Source organism: Dasypus novemcinctus, chromosome 4, assembly GCF_030445035.2.
Source record: "Dasypus novemcinctus isolate mDasNov1 chromosome 4, mDasNov1.1.hap2, whole genome shotgun sequence".
NCBI classification, from domain to species: Eukaryota; Metazoa; Chordata; class Mammalia; order Cingulata; family Dasypodidae; genus Dasypus; species Dasypus novemcinctus.
In genome coordinates, this window is record NC_080676.1 from 115,738,719 (window position 1) to 115,756,495 (window position 17,777).

Genomic DNA, 17,777 nt, shown 5'->3' on the forward strand with positions numbered 1-17,777 from the left:
GGAAGCTCAACAACTACTATCATTTTTTTTTTCTCTTAATCTCAACCGAGTTTTCAAAATCTGGTCTGATTCACTCATTTGCAAACCAGCTAGTCCCTATATATTTTTTACTTTTCAACCTCTCTTTCCATAGTAATTTTATCATAGCACCAAATACATGTATATTCAATATGAATCTGGTATGATTTGAATGGTCCTGGGAGATATTTCTTCCTGCCTTAAACTCCTCCCTAAGTAGGTAATTTTTCTAGCTAGAAATTCATCCTTTTAAATTAATACAATTCCCATTAAACTATAAATATCCCTGAGGAAAAAGTACTTAGTTTGGAACAATTTATGTAGTAATATTAACAATGTATATTGAATTCCACATTCATTATGGCATTCTTTGTAATAGCTAAGACATTTTTATCTCCCCGTTTTATGCTTTAATTGACTGACTTCAATTGACTGATTGACTAATTGACTGATTGACTAATTGACTGATTTAGATCCAGGAACTCAAACAATACTATCAAATATGCTCTCTTTTCATTCCTTAAATGAAAATTTAAATGAAAAAATTCTCAGGACAACAATCTTCCCATGGGGCTCCAGAAAGTTTCAGGCTTACAACCTTTCAGTTATCAACCTCTGATGGGAGGAACACATCATTTTTCCCTTGATATCTCACAGAATTTTTGTGAGGATTAAAAAAAGTCAATGTATGGAAAATACTTGGATCTGTGCCTGACATAATAATTCTAATATTGATTATTATTAGAGCATCAAAAATTCTAGGCCTCACTTGTACTGTATAGCTCAGACCATATGTGTATATCCTTGTACCTATGTTTTTATTGGTCAGATCTAATCCCAGGTGCTTAGGAATGCAATCTAGCACACCTAGGCATAAAAAGTGTGTGTGGGGGGGACGGGGGAGTTGTTCACGGAATTATGCCCCTCGAAAAATATGTTGATGTGTAATCCCCAATAAATCAGAATATGACCCTACTTGGAAAGAGGATCATTTCCGAAGGAATTAGGCCAGTTAAAATGAGGTCATTCTGGAGTAGGGTGAACATTTTACCCAATATGACTATATGACTTATAAGAAGAGGAAATCTGGACACAGGCAGATAGAGGAAAAGAGTAGAGAAAGCCATGTAACAACTGAGACAGAGGACACAATGGACTCCTGACAAGTCACCACCGGAAGTCAAGAGAGAGGCATGTAAGAGACTCTTTCCTACAGATGTCAGAGGAAGCTTGACTCTTCCAAAACTTTGATTTCATTCTTGGATCCAATCCGAGAACTATAAGACAATACATTCTTTTCTTTTATGCTTCCCAGTTTATGCAACTTTGCTACTGAAGGCCTAGGGAGCTAAGACAGGAAGGACTAGAAATCAAGGTTTTATTATTAAAAAATAGGAAAGGAAAATATACAGGATAAATATAGGTCTGTGTATATATGTGTGTTTAGGTTTGTGTCTCTCTATATACCTATCTATCATCTATCAAATTTGGAGAGGAAAATAATACTACATTTATAGAATTGGAAAAAATGGGTCCCAAATATAACAGAAAGTATTCCTTCTTTGAAATATTGTCATTCATAGTAATGTGCATAAATAATCTATTCACAACTTCGGTTTTTGCAGTAACATTGCAAAACTGCATTTCCACTTTAAAAAGACTATTGTTGTATTTGCAGGTAATGAGATTTTAGGGGATCCCATTATCTTTTGGAAGCCAAAATGAGATGCACATTTCAGCACTGTCTTCAATCTGGAGGAAGTCGATGGCTGGATCCTGACCTTCTGTGCTTGATGTTGAGATATGCAAAATCCTGTGCACATATGGATTAATACTTCAGAAATATATATGAAGAGGTAGAAAGAATCAGACAACATACTTTACAGGTCTGTTTAGGTGCATGCAGTGTTAGACTCTGATTCAGTAATGATTTATGAAACAGGAGTAAAAACCTCACTAATGGTGGTACCATATCCTTTATAGGCATAAACTGTGTCTTATTTTTCTCCAGATTTGGGAAAAAGTTAATATCATTTCAATAAAATAAGGAATTGGCAGTAGTCTGCACAAACTGATTCTGACTCAGACATAGGGTATGGCCAGAAAAAAAAATATATATATAAGAACCTTGGATTCATTGGTTTAAACTGTTGACTTGCTGTGTGTCATTATTTGATTGGATTAGCTTTTAATGGCTCTTGAATAACACTGGTAGAGTTTTTCTTGAATTTGTTTTAGAATTTTTAAGTTTATATTTATATGTCACATTTTTATTGTTCAAGACTGTTACCAATTTTGAATTTAGCTATTTCCATTTTATTAAAATAAAAAAAGGAAATCAATATATGTTTGATAAAAAATATATTTAGTGGATTAAGAAAATAGTTGACACAATTGTCTAGCTAATGCTAAGATATAAAAAGTTGTAAAAAGTGCAATTTCTATTTTTTTTTTACAAAAAATAGTACTATGTTATAGTCATTGATCCCTATTTTAAGTAGCATTAGGAAAAGAAAATGTTTATAATTTTATTCTTTCCTATAAGCACAAACAGTAGTGAAGGTGCCCTTACATATTAGGAAAGTATTTAGTCACAGATTCCCTTTGATTAGGAAGTTATTTAAAATACTATTTACATTCCTCTGCTGTGGATTATTTTCAAGTATTCAATTTATGATTTTAAACATATTTTAATCCTCTCCAAAAGCATGTCAAAACTATAGTTTGAATCATTGAAATAAAATTCTCACTTTCAATTCCCACCAAGTCTAACATATGGACACAAAGCATAGAACAGTTTTATTAACAATTTAAAAAATCTTTATATCTGTATATCTGTTTAGGCTGACAGAATTCACATCAATAATTCTTTATAGATTATAAATCATTTTTATATGCAGATTTTCCCCAGCACCTGCATCACTTCTGTGAAATTAGTTATGTATTTGAGGGGTTCTATAGCAAGGCTCATATTCCATATTATAGATTGTTGCCAGCCATGCACTCATTGCTAAAAGGATCCATGTGTCTGCCTAAAAATCTGCTATACTGCCAGACAGTGATATAAAATGGGACTCAATCATTGATTAATATACCCATAAGATAGTCTATTATTTCAGTCATATAGTTGAGCTTCCAGTGTTGAATAGTAAAAAGCTAGAAGTTTTTCCCTATTGGAGTTAGTAAAGTCAAATAAAACTTGTATAGAAATGATTCAAGGGGGAACACTTTTTCAAAACATTCATGTCTGTTAAACATTAATCAATGTAACTATAATCTTTACTCTTTACAAGTAAAATATATTCACACACTAATTTTAAATATTTCCAATTATTTTAATCATTTGGCTCTGCTCAGATACATAAACTTAAGGAAAATGTGCATTTATTTCCTCCATGGCACAGAAAAGAAAAGCTTATTTATATTGGTCTGTGTAGACATTGCCATATTTCTCTTCCCCACCCCTGCATTGATAAGATAAAAATATATCTTTAGATAAATATATGGCAATAATGTATGAGTCTTATCTGTGCCTCAGTATTAAAATGGTCATATAGAAAAAAAAAAAAAAACCTTGCAAACTAAACTCATCTGCCATTAATAAACCCCATCTGCCATTTTATGGCACATACACAAACTGCTATAGGAAGATGCCAAGACAATTTAGAATCTCCTTCTACAAGAGCCTGAGCCAGAACTAATTTCATTCAAAGGATAAATGAGCAAAGTATTCCTTTGCCAACTGACAAAACGTAATGATTCATGATTAATGGATCCTTGTTTTTTTCTTCGAAGACCTCTCCTTTAGGCATGGCGATACTATAATCAGTTCAGGAGGAGAACCTGAAACTTTAAATGTGAGGGCAGCAAATCTGATCTATATTTTATGGCTAAGACTGGCTCATTATTAATGAAGAGAATGATTGATGAGAGAAGATGCTTTCTTTTGAACCTTTTAAGGGATAAGCTAAAAATATTTTTAAAATACTTCTCTGTCCTAGATGAGAAGATATTAAGTTTCCTTAGGAAGCAAGCTTTTGCTATTAAAATGTTATTGCTCCTATGATTACTTGAAACAACATTAAGTTTTCTTGACTTAATCAGTTACAACTTGTTTTTAAATTATACAGTTGAAATAACTCTGACAGAATTAGAAATCATTTTATTGTTAACTGTAGAGTAAAAAAGTAGCTTATACATTATTAAATAATTTTTTAAAAATGCATACTGGAAACCAAAAAAGTGTTCTATTTTTTATCCCTAATAATGAAGGTAAGATAAATGTGGTTGGGAAAGAAATTAATCAGCAACCATATCTTCACCATCCTTGTTAGTGCCCCTAGAGCGTGAGCATCTGTCACAATACTGTATCAGGCAACAAGTTAATTCTCATTGTTAGTTTATTTGGGTTACTCCTTTGACTTTGGCTTCCACTTAGTGGAATAGTAAACCGCTCCAACTTATTGCCAGCATAATATATAATTATCTTGTTACCAAGTATTTGGATATTTTGTAAACATTAGATCAATAAAATTGTGAAAAATTGTTCGGTCATGTGAAAGGATGATTAATAAATCGAATAAAAGTGATTTAAGAATCAGTGTGTGCAAACTGATTAAAAGCAAATGTAATGGCAATAAAAATGTGTTGAAAGAAGAATTATAACACACAGAAACTTTATTGGTCAATAAAATTCTTACCTTAATAATTTTTGTAGTTATAAAATATTACATGAGGATGTATTTGCATATTATGCACTTAAATGTTGAAAGAATTAAAAGTCAAATAAACCAAAACATTATATATTAAGAAGTACCATATGAAATTTTACTGTCTAACTTTTTTCAGTACAAAAAGTGGCAACATTATTCAGATTATAAAAGGAACAATAAGATGGCCAGAGGTCTCTTCCACTTCTGTTAAAACAGAAGAATTGAGTTATCCAAATGTGTAAAGTGTGTGGAACAGTAACTGGCACAAACTACACATTCAATACACTAGCCCTCATTATTTAATCATCAATAACATTATCAAACACAAAGAATTGCGAGGAACATGTGACAGGATTTCCAGAAAATCTCATAAGGTATGCAGTAACAATAAAGAAATGGTTTTTCACACTGGGCAAATTTAGGGACAAACACTGGAGTAAAGGATAAATTACTCATCAATAATATAGGCTAGTAGTGTCTACTTTTGGAGTTCTTGTGTAATAAAATGGGATCATGCATACAAAGTGATCGGGTTAGAGCTTCGCACATTGTAAGCTCAAAAAATATTCAAAAAATATAATTCCTCAATGACATTTATTGAAAGGTCCTTTTTCTCAAGATGCAGACATTAGTATGTTTTTTAATTATAAAAAGGGACATGTCAACTTACTTTAGAATATTTTGAAAATGCAGACAATCTTGTTAGATAATAGAAGACACTCATTGGGATTCATACTGAGAACTTATTGAAGATTTGTATTGTGCTGCTATTAATAATTACTATTATATTGGTATTAGGATAAATATGGAATAGTTTCTTTAAAATGTAAAAGGTAAGGAGAACCCTGCTCAGAAGTTAAGAGGTCAAATCAGTTACTAAGTTTATTGTTGCATCTGTGCTCTCATTTTATGCAGGAGAAGGGTAGATTCTCAACACTGTTTTCAGAGTGGCCACACAAATGTTAAACATTAATGTCTCCTAAACATATTTATTTATTTGCTGTTTGTTCTTAATGTCTAATGAGGGAAGCTATTATTTTGCAATCAAACAGTGTATTTGAAGTGTTTCGTATGCTGTATGTCTGGTGAATATTTGAATAAGACTATTAAAAAAAGAATTCTCTTTCCCCTTTCTGTTTCTGTTCCTTCACTGATTACCTCCACCGCCCTGCCTTAACATTTTCTAAAGGGAACATGCGCTTATGGGTTTAATTTTAAATTAGACATTGAGATTCTTGTAAGGCACTCCATAAATTAAATAAGTCAGCACTTCAATCCTGAGGCCTGTGTAAATGTTAAGTGAGAATCTTCTAAGAGGCATTATATATTAATGGTAATTCACAAAATTTTAAAGACTTAACTCTGCTTTTCCAAATTCAAGTAAGATAAACATTGACTGTGGTATCTAGTAAACACATTTTCCCTTTTCTGGGTCAGCTGTGGTATTTTGTTTTTCTACAGTTTTGACTTTCTTCCTTTTTTCAGAGACAACATTAATTAAACCAGTTGGTATAATACCATTGATTCGATTTAACATTGAGTTATGTTTTCAGTTGTTTTTCATATTTTCACCACTAAATGTCTACCCGTAATTCCTTCACAAGTATTAGCTAAAGGCAGAAGACTAATGACACCATTCATACCCAAGATGTTTCATTTAAAGATGCCAGGTCCTTTGGCTGGATGGATATTTGGGTAATTGATAGATGAGAAAATATCTAATATGTAGCCCCAGAATTTTAGGCTAAATAATTAATGACAAAGTAATTCTTTCCCCTAAAACATTGCCTTTTTTTCCCTCCAGAAAGTGCTTTGAAATTGCATCCCTAAATAAAGTCTCCCCAGGGGCACTCCTTTCCCACAGGCATCAAAAATATACAAAACTTTATAAGAGATTCATGGATTGGGCCTCATGCATTCTGAAAAAGAAGGATGGAGATTAAGAAGAAAAGAATTGCTGCAAAGAGCATGGGGGCGTCAACCCATTTAGTAAAACCCACAAGGCCCTGACACCTATATTCTTGCTTTTTCCCCCATACTATATTCTTTTATCCCTGTGATTTCCATCAGAAACACTCCCTTCCCCCACTTCTGAGGATGTCTCCTTTGTTCACATGCGTGGTTGGCCACATAACTGAGATTTAGGCTGAAGCCAAGTGACAGTGCAACCAAGTCCGATTTTACATATTCCATTTCCACCCTGTTGCCCAGGTGTTGGATATTTGGAGACTTGCTCAAAGATACTAATTGCTTTTCGATATTTACTTTCTTTTAGTGTCCGTTCTAACAGACCAAAGGAAAATTATTAAGCTTGAGAGAACGAAACAGATTGGGGTCGCCAAAGAAAACTATAATACCTGAAGAAAATTTTAAGTTTTATAAAACCTCATGAAGGGTTTATGTTACTTCTTAATCTTTCAGCAGCTAGCCACTAAGTTAAGTACTCATTTATTCTGAATATATGACATGGCACAATATTGATACTAACTTTAAACTAGAAAAATTAAACCTCTTTGCAGAACAGTGCCCAAGGAGCACCTGATAGAACTATCATAAATTAAAAACCAATATGCTCGTTATCCTCAATACACAGGGCTTTTGTTTATTTCAACAAAAGTCTTTCACTTAAAGTCTTTAGGAGTATTTAGAGTCTGTGAAAAACACTTTTTATGCTTTTTTATTTTTTTATTATTTTTTAAAGCATGGATTGAAAATTCAAGCATTCACCAAGAAGATCAAGGAACGGTAAAAACTGTGCTCAGCATTTCCTATTATTGATTCATTTATTCATTTAACAAATACATATAGAGTAGCTACTGAATGCTAGACATCATACCAGGATGCTGAGCAAGTTACATAGCCCTTCCTCCTTTTAAAAGTCCTTCCTTAGACATTTTACCATTTGATACCAATAATATATCCTACTGATTGGGGCAGATGATGCTAATCACTATTTGCTTCTTCAATGCAGTTTAAGGGTGCTGTGTGACTACACAAAGCTCCTATACATGACTATGGAGTTCAGGTTACAGACAAGATCTCTTTGCTCCCTGTCCAGTGCCATTTTCATTTACCTGGTAACCTTGAGATATTATGAACTAGTTCTTTCCGATTATTTAAGTATCAAGGCCCACAAATAAAAATTTTTAAGGGTAAAGCTGTGAGGATTTCTTTAAGAAGAGACATACCAACTAAAAGATAAAACAGTACTGATGCGCCTAGCCTTTCCAAACTCTTGGCTGGTAATTTTAATATATATTACAAATTGCATCCTCTCCTATTCCCAGAATATAAGATCCAGGAGGCCAAGGCTATTTTTATATCACTCAAAAATATATCCCCAATACTTAGAACAATGTCTGGCACATAGAAAATACTTAATAAATACTTGCGGAATAAAAGTTGAATGCAACCATTTGTGGGCTTTGGGTACGTGTGGTAGATAATGTTGAGTTTTAGCTGTTTTATTCTGTCAAGGGATCACAGTTAGAACCTAAACCATAAATATTTTCTCCACACCAGTTAAGTCTGATAGTAACAAATGCTTACATAATAATAACATTCTCTAGTGTCAATGTAATAAAATCAAACTGGTTTATTGTTAACTATCTATTTTAATAATAGAATATAGAAAAGAAGCATGATTCAAGTATTAAGACAGTATCTAAAGGTTATTTTAATCTATGTTCTTAAAGTCCTCCCAGTCAATTCTTTTACTATTTATTAAACAATATAAACTGGCTATAGTTCATATCTTTTTGTAATTCTTGTCCTTTTCTGGGCAGCTTATTAAGGTAGAGAAATGGTTAAATTATAGATCAAGTCAGAGGAGCAGAAGCAAAGAATATTAAAAAAGAATTCATAGTTTTTATTGTCAATCCTTGAATACATTTTATATCACCTCTAGAAAAGGGGACTAAGGAAGAGATCAATAGATTTAATTTACCTTGGCATCTTTTTGTATGTGTGTGTCTGTAAGACATTCCTTATATATTTGACCTATCTATTTTGGAATGTTCTCTCTGCCTTAAGCTGTCAGAGAGGGGTAATTTTGTTTACTTTGCTTGCTTAAGAAAGTACATTTGTTTAGTAAACAAAAAGTGAAAAATCCAAAGCAAATGTAACTAAGAGGGCAGTTTAGGCAAGAAAAATCTGAAACATACCAACAAGGCATCACTTAACCTCTCACTTCCCAATCACCCATTGTTTTGGGTGGGAAATTATTTTCTTTTGCATAATGTTTCTTATGGTGTAATAGGATAAATTCTTGCTGAGATTCCCCCACCCTCAATCTCCAGATTCAAGTGAAATGCAAAGACTTAATGTATCAATGCAGCATGATTGGGAAATTAGCTATCTCTTCAATTAAAAGGTATATAAGTTTATAAAAAGGTGTAGAGATTGCTCCCACTTGCAGATATAAAAGAGGCACATTGCATTCCTATTTTGCAGGTGCTTAAATAAATCTACTCTACCTATAAATAGCCCTTGTTAACATATTTCAGAGGAATTAATGATCCTTCAGTACCTTTTACCATATGCTATTGATTTGAGTTTCAGGAACATGTTAACCAGATTAAACAGGAGACACAAAAATATAGAGTGGCAGTATTTTAAATGTGAGATTTAGCTTTTGCATATAATTCTTTGTGAGTGTACATGATAAGGAATTATAAGGGTCTCAATTTCTACAGGTTTAGGATATAAAATGCTCCATTATTCACTTTATGTATTTTTTATGGTTATTTTGGGCTTGTTTTGTTAATATTTTTGTTTTGTTTTTGATACCACATTTTTATCATAGTCCCTATTTCTTGCAGGTTTTCTTTAAAAGCTTTTAGGATCTATATCTTTGGATGTTTTTATGCTATGGTAGTGATTTTAAATGCATTCATTGACATTTTAAGGTCATGACTTAATGAACAGAGAACACCTGCCATTTTTTTCATTTAAAGGAAACCTGAAGTTCACAACTCTAATGGAGGAAATGTAACTGATAAAATTCTTCAGAGAAGATCATGGTTCTATAAATCCTCACATTTTGAATAAAACAATTGATTTATGTCTTTACACATAGAGAAAAATGAGAAAAATGATTTTCTAAGGGACCAAGCCCTGCAACTTCTCTGAAGGACATTTAATAGATGTGTTACATTTACTTTTCTCAAATTCAAATGAGTACTTAAGAAAGTTTTCAGGTTATTTTTAATTAAAGTAGGAAAAACCACAGTACATAGATATGTATGACCAAAATTCAAATCCTAAATTGAATGTGTCAATTTTCATTCTTTCCTTCCCTCCCTTCCTCCCCTCCTTCCTCTCTCCTCCTTTCTTCCACACTTCCTCACTTCCTTCTTCCCTCCATCTATTCCTTTCTCCATCATTCCATTAGCCTTACATTTCCATGTACCCATGGACATTTACTGAGCTTGCCACTCTTTGTCATAGGATCTGAGAAGTACACAACTGAACAAGTCAAATTCCTTGCTGTTATGGAGCTTAACAACTGTTAACAATTTTCAGGCAAATGTAGGCAATAATATATATCTGATATAGTTATTTTTCATGATAAACATGATATTTGAAATGATTTAGCGAAATATCTACCATATAGAGTAAGGAATCAATGAATCGTAGTTTTCCAGTTGGCCTGTTATGGCAACTCCTAATTTCCCCTACTCCTACTTTAATTTCAAATCCAAGAAACTGGATGGGTCCCTGACCATTCTCTGGTCCAGACCCATGGGCAAGTCTTAGCAAAGCTCTTTAGGTCTCTCAGTACTTAGAGCTGAGAATGGCTGACTTACTATATGAATGAAATATGGTTGGATTCCCCTTCCTGTTCAGTTCTCAGGCTCCACAATGCTCAGCAGGCAGTAGTCAATTTAGTAAGGTCTTATCCATCACAACTGAAAAGATACCAGGCATTGACTTGATGAATGGAAGATAAATCATGAGAAGGTTATCCATTCAAGCAAAGCTGAATGACACTGACAGAGCCCTGCGTGAAAGCTCATTTTGTGTTTGCCTGTACAATATCTCATTTGTCGTGAGCTTCACTTGCCAATGATATCTGTGGCTTCCTCTGTATGAAGGCTTCTCTCTTTATTCCCTTTAACAAGTTGGTAAAAGGAAGAAAAACCAAGGAGACAAGATGCTATTATGATCTGAAAATTCAAGTTCAGAAATAGACTTTGTCTTTGTTCTTTGCTACAACGAAGACTAAATGCATCATTTTTGTTTCTGTTGTTGTTTTGTGGGAACAGATGAGACAGTTCCAATAGGTGAGCCTTTAACTGTTAACAGGTCCAGGAGATTTGACTCCATGGTTAGCCTTAATATTATCACTAAAATACTTTTGATTACCATGCTATTCTACTTGTATTATAAATTCCTTAATTTTTTTGTAGCTTTTAGAAACCTAAGACTAATTTTAGAAAATAAATAATTTGAGAATTTCATTAAATGGCGTTACAGTTTTTGTGTAACATGCTAAAGTGAAATGAACAGCTATTCCTTGTTTTTATTTTGCATTTCTATAGATGTCTGCTAAATATTAAAGATTAATGAATTATTTCATAGTGTATGAAAGTTATGTTAAAATCAATTTTGCCTTGCATAGGAACACATAACTTGGTACCAAATATTTCCACATAGCTCCTTCATAAAATAAAAATTTATAAATACTACACAAAAGATAACTTCAAAGGTTGAAGCTGAACAAAATGCAGTCCACTATTTTACATTTTTTTATTATAATATTAAGAATGGGTTGAAATGTTTGAAATTAGCCATTTATTAGTGACTCTTTTACACTTTGGTCATATTTTAGATGAGAAAGTTGAGTAATATAAGAATTTAGCCATTTGCTCTAATACATTGGTAAATTTACCCCTGTAAGATATTGTTTAAATGTTCTGAGAGTAGGTGAAACTAAGTAGGTCCATTTTTGCTATTTTTTAATTAATTAATCATTTTATGCGATGATAAAAACACTTAGGAAGGAAAATTTAAAAAAAGTATACTAGGGTAAATTTACATGGGATTATATTTTGAGATTTATTTCTAATCTGTTATTTTCACTACAATGAAAAAGAAAAAATGTTTAAAAAGGAAAGAACATAATGCAAATTGACATTATATTTGTAATATTTCACAATACAGCTGTGAAATAAAATATTCAACCGGTATAGAGTTAAATTCACCATCTTCAATTTTAATCTTGAGATAATGTATACACTGGTTTACAAAGGATCAGTATAACAAACACAATAAATGCCATTTAAATGGTCTTCTCTGAATCTGAGAAAGAATAAGTATTAAAACGACCCCTCACTCCAAACTTTATTCTGAAATATCTCAACACATAATTTCAACAATAAAAGAATTAATGAAAGCCCATTTTTACATTTCAACATAATTCAATATTGAAGATCTATATATGCTAGTATAATGAATAAAGAAACTAAAAATGGTAGCTTTGCAGTTTGGTTAAATAATAAGAAATCAGAAATTATGTCGACGTAGCCATTAAAAAATAAGCCTTATTTATATTCCAAGATGCCTGCAGCATTCTCTCAATGGAAGATTGATGCCAATCAATCTGTCTCATACAGTGATGCTTCCCATAATGTTATAAATTACAGTTTTTATACATTTCATTATGATATTATATATTGCATCAATCTGATGTACTGCTATAAGAAATATCATATCCTGAAATAAATCACAATAGAAATTATTATTTCTTTATGGAAGGACTACATGAAGAAAACTTGTTTTGAAAGATACATCCCACGTGTTAGCCTTTTGTAAAATCTTTATCTGCATTTACATTTTCAGTGGAAACAAAATTACGTTTGAGGAATATTTTTTATTTTCTGATTTTTAAAATGTTCACTTGGAAATCCCTCAATATGATAAATTGTATTACTTATTGAAAAATACCAGTTTATATAAAGGATATATTAATTTTTGCCAATAAAGGCAATATAACTATTTTGATTTCAAAAATTGGATAAATAACTTATTTTCCTGATAACCTAACTCTATTGTCAACAGTATCCATTTCTCTTATTATCCAATTCACTCAATGTTAATTTAGTATTAACATGGGAAATAAATTTAAGTATGCTTCAATATTAAAATATGCGACTTAAATATGCAAATAGTATTATGAAAGAGAAGTGTGTTTCGTTAATGGGACAATGAATTTCAAAGGTACGGTTTGCAGGTAGGATTATGCTACCATAATGCTATAATATGCCATAATAGAAGTCATCTTTGGAATTTGGTAGGGAGGAGGCTGAAACTTCAAGTAGAACAATATTGTCAGAGTTGAAATGGCAGAGCATATTTGTGATATGGATCATAACCCTGGAATAGTGGTCCCCTTGTACAGGCTGATTGGGTGTGTGTGTGGGAGAATGGAGCAGGAATAAAACTGGAAGGGATGTTTGGTTTAAGTTTTGAAGAGTTGTGAATACTCTGTTGAAGAGTTCAAATATTTTTCAGATGTCAATAGGGAGATTAGAAATCTTTTCAGCATGGATCTGAACATTAATTAGGACAATTCTATAGCAGCTGTATACAGAGTGGACTGGACAGGTGAATGATGGAGAAAGGAAGACGGGTTTAGTGGCTGCAGTTACTAAATTTTTAAAAAGTAAAAACATGGAACTGAAACAAAAGACACCAGATACAGGCAGGAGAATCTGTAGGGATTAACATTGTACAGCAGAGAGGAAAGGAAATGAAGGTGTCAAGGGGCTTCACTTTCAAAACTGGACAAAATGATAGCAAACAGTGGACACAAGTTAACAAATAAACAATTTCACTTAAGACTTAGTGTGACCGAGGGGCTCAGCATGTTCCCATTTTCAATCAATAACTGGTCTTACCATCTAAGCATACCCTGGCTTCTAAATTACATGTCAAATTTAGAAAACATGGCTATTTGAAATCTGTTTCCACAATATCCTCCATAAACTGGTATTTCCTTTAATTTCCTCTACCATATATTTAAAAGTAATAATATATGGCTTAAAGAATATTATGATCCATCAAATGTGTTTGCTTGTTTTATTCAAACTCTTAACAGCCTAGAGTTAAGTTTGTATTTTTTTCTCTTTAGAAATATATTAAGAGAGTTTTTCTCTTAAATATCTCTTTGCAGCTACAGGTATACTCTATGCCTTAACACAACATAGAACAGGTTTTAGATGGAGTCTAAAATGGAGATATGAATTAGATGAAATGCATCACTGAGAAATCTTAGGATTTTTCTGCAAGTATACAAGTGAATATAAAATGAGGAAAGGGTTATGAATTAAAATGTTCGTATGGGTGAGCTATGTTTCATTTCTTTTTCCTCCCTCTCTATTTCTGTCAGATGCTCCCCCTCCAAACTATATCTGCTACTTCTACCTCATCATCCCATCTCACCACCTCTAACTTCCACACTAACACTTTTTTAAAAAAAGATTTATTTATTTATTTAATTCCCCCCTCCCCCCTTTAATTCCCCCCTCCCCCCCACACTAACACTCTTGACTGCTGTCTCTCCCACTTTCTCTCATTTTTGCTTTCCTTTCCTTTCCATTTTTATTTTTTCCATGACATGTCACTAAGAACATATATGCACTTTTAAGGATATACAAATATACTAAGTTGTTCACATTAAGACAATTATATAGATTAATTATAGTATTGCATTCAGTCAACAATGTCTAAGTTAATTTTTTTATTCTAAATGTACACATTTTCATTCAAGCTGAAGATAATATCCTAAAATATACATACCTACACACAAACACACACACACACACACACACACAATGGTTTCTGAAAAAAAAAATACATTACTTAAAAAAAAACTGTTGAGATACTGCAGTATTTACTCATTTATTTAACTTCTTTAATATATCAGAAGTGGTTTTCCTTTTACTGATTTTGGGGGGCAGGCAGAAGAGCTTACTGTTTAAGATAGGATGTTATAAAATGATTTTTATCATTTTATTTCTAGAATGTTTGAAATTTAAATTGAAAATTTTTTACCACAGATTAGCTAAAATTTTCTTGACTGATTATAAACACCTTTCTCCTCAATCACTGTTTTCCTCTGACAGATTTTAAGCTCATTATAGGTCTAGCTCAGAGGGCACAGTGCTTTAGACATAGTAGGATATTCATATATGTTTACTAGATTTTTAATAAATGAAGGAATTGTTTGATTAAACTTATTTTCCATCTTAACGGAGAGGGGCAGAGAGTAAGCCACATATAGAATTAATTTTAAAATGAATTTTACATCATAATAACAATCAGAGCTTAAGCAAATATCTAAAATAAGATCTTTAAAATTTTGCAACAGCACTGGAACAGAAAAATTGATAATTCTATATGGGGATAATTGAATACAAGGATACCCTAAATTTAGTTAGTGAAATAATGAGATATAACTTTTTTTGTTATCTTGAGATAGTGTCAAATTTCATATGCAAAATTTTAGTCTACTAAAATTTACCTCATTATTTAGGCTACATCTGAGAAAATGCTCAAATATATTTGATAAAATATGTAATTTTGTTATCCTTATTGCTGAGGAAGTGGCTTGATTATAACATGTGGCACTAATCATTGGTACAATGACAATCAACATTTTGCTGCATGAAGTACATTGCAGGTTTATACTTCATGACCATAAAACATAATAAAGTTTCAGAATTAAATATGTAAATTTAAAGATGAATAACTTAAAAATATAAGATTTCTTAACTTTATTATTTGCCCCAATTTTCTTAAAGTGTGTTTTAAGTTATTTGAAAAAAAAAATCATGTTTTAAAAATACAAATTAAATGTCTGTACTAACTCTTAAAAATAAGAGAGTTGTAAATCATCTCTTCATATTGCAATATACCCAATATGATGAAGCTCAAAGTATTGGAAATATTCAAATGGTACATACAAGCAACAAACTAATGGCTTAGTAAGGAGTCAAAGCTACATTGAAAAGTTTAAAATCAAGTATAATAGCACTCTTTTACCTCCACAGTAGCACATGATTTTGTTTTACTGACTTAAATGAGTCATATATTTAAAATTTTCTGTAGTTTGCTAAATAATAGGGTACCATTTATTTCATGGAGTCAATAGTAATATTTTAAAAAAACTCTTAAAAATATTAATGTGTCAGGATTATGGATATGCCAGATAATTCTACTGGAATTCATTGCAAAATGCTGAATTAAGCATCATTTATTCTTCATGTTTTCATTGCTGTACATAAGAAAAGTTTGTTGTTCTTTCAACAAATGCTTATATCCAAAATAGGGAAGAAAATGATCTTTTGCTGTATGAAAGAAATACAGTAATAAATAAAATGAATTTCTGAGTTTCTTTTATTTTCCTACTCATTTTGTCTTTTGGAATATGACTTTATTCTCAAATAAGGCACAATACTTTATTAATATAGTAATTCATAGATGCTATAATTGTGTGTGATTACTTTCTCATGATAATTAAAACAATGTTAAAGTTAACGGAGAAGTTAACATTACTATGTCAAATCACAGCAAATTTCATTGACATTATGTTCATGAATAAGTCATGCATGCTTTCTGTGGATGATACCTTAAGGAAGATTCTATTGCCTTATTTCAGATTGCAAATCTTTGTCTACTTTTTATCTTTCAGAGAAAATTCTGTGGCCACTTTATCTGCTGGACATCAAGTATGAAGGTTTCCATTGGACCCTAGCATAAAGTAGAAGATTAAGTACCCAAAATATTTTGTTTGGAACTAAGATTACATGTTTAGGAAATCAAAGATGATCACTATTACAGTTGCTTAGGATTAGGGCATTAGACTGAATTAAATCCAAGAAGGATTTTAAATATTGCAGCACCATTTTTCTGTTTTAGTGAATAATTGATAACACTAGATTACAAGATTTGCAAGCTCCCAAGTTGCTGTATTTTCATAGGGAAAAGGTTCCTTTCATTCAAGCTTAATAAGCTTGGCCTATATCAGCTTTTCTCACATCAGCCCAAGTGTCACATTTGGGCTGGGGGAAGCTTGTTAGCAGTAATTACCAGCAGTAGGTTCTATTATTCGCCAAAGTAATTTTCACTGCTAAGTACCACCAAAACTGCCTCAAGCCTTTAATTTTTTCTCTTCCTCTTGCCTTCCTTTGCTTTCTTTTAAGTTAGTGCATTTTCCCATGATACTGCTCTCTGTGGTGCGGGACAAGGCAGAGGCAAGGCGCTGGGTATCAATGTGCTCTTGAGACATGGGGTCAGGCCTAGCGAAAGCCTTTCACAAACAGAGCCTGAACTCTATTAGAGATGCAAATCCACTCTCTGAGTAAGGATTGTTTCAGCTGCATAATGGGGTCCAAGGAATTCCACAGCAGCTCGCCTTTCAGCATGGGCTCTTTGTCTGCATCTTAGCAAATTTCAGCAGCCTGTTTAAACTCTAGCTATTGTCCCCTTGGCTTCATTGATTTCTCTGCCTGCCACCAACTCACAATGGGCTGATATGAACATCTTTGTTACTGCTTTTGTACTGTATATCAGAGTAATGTTTCAGCAGATTGAGGCCTAGGAGGAAGAATTAAACCTGTACTACATAGAACATGATGAATTGCAGGATTTACATATCATTTTGAGACTTTTGGGGAGAGGTCATTGTTGAATGCTGTTGTGTCTCAAAGGATGTTGTCCGAAGACAGAGTGACAGAAAAGGAAGTGATTTAGATAGTCTCTGACAGCTTAATACACAAAATACAGACAAACTGGAAATTCGCAGGCATACTATCCTTTGCCAATACAGAGAATATTTGATTCTGGATCTCAGTGTAATTCTCATGAAGGAACTTTATGTGGTCGTCTTATTTTTCTGTTTCAGAATTTAGATGGTAAAATGTAAAATACCAGTCATTTAGATCTCACTGTTCTAAATTCCATTAAGTTTGAGTTTCCTTTTGTGTTGGAAACACATTTTTCCGTGTTAACATTAGTAATCATTTCCAAAACATATTATCAGTT